The sequence below is a fragment of the Terrapene carolina genome, unplaced genomic scaffold (assembly GCF_002925995.2).
Source record: "Terrapene carolina triunguis isolate 2854851 unplaced genomic scaffold, T_m_triunguis-2.0 Scaffold210, whole genome shotgun sequence".
Taxonomy (NCBI): Eukaryota; Metazoa; Chordata; order Testudines; family Emydidae; genus Terrapene; species Terrapene triunguis.
The window spans coordinates 5436421-5436733 of NW_020664561.1; positions in this window are offsets into that span (position 1 = coordinate 5436421).

The window sequence follows — 313 nt, forward strand, 5'->3', positions numbered from 1 at the left end:
TTTTTTTTTTTTTTTCCCCGCTTCGCCGCTTGGGGCGGCAAAAAAGTTGGAGCCGGCCCTGGACACCACTATTTACCTCTCTCGATTCTGAAAACTGACCATTTATACCTACCCTTTGTTTCCTATCTTTTAACCAGTTACCAATCCATGAGAGCACCTTCCCTCTCATCCTGTGGCAGCTTACTTTGCTTAAGAGCCTTTGGTGAGAGACCTTGTCAAAGGCTTTCTGAAAATCTAAATACACTATATCCACTGGATCCCCTTGGTCCACATGCTTGTTGACCCCCTCAAAGAATTCTAGTAGATTGGTGAG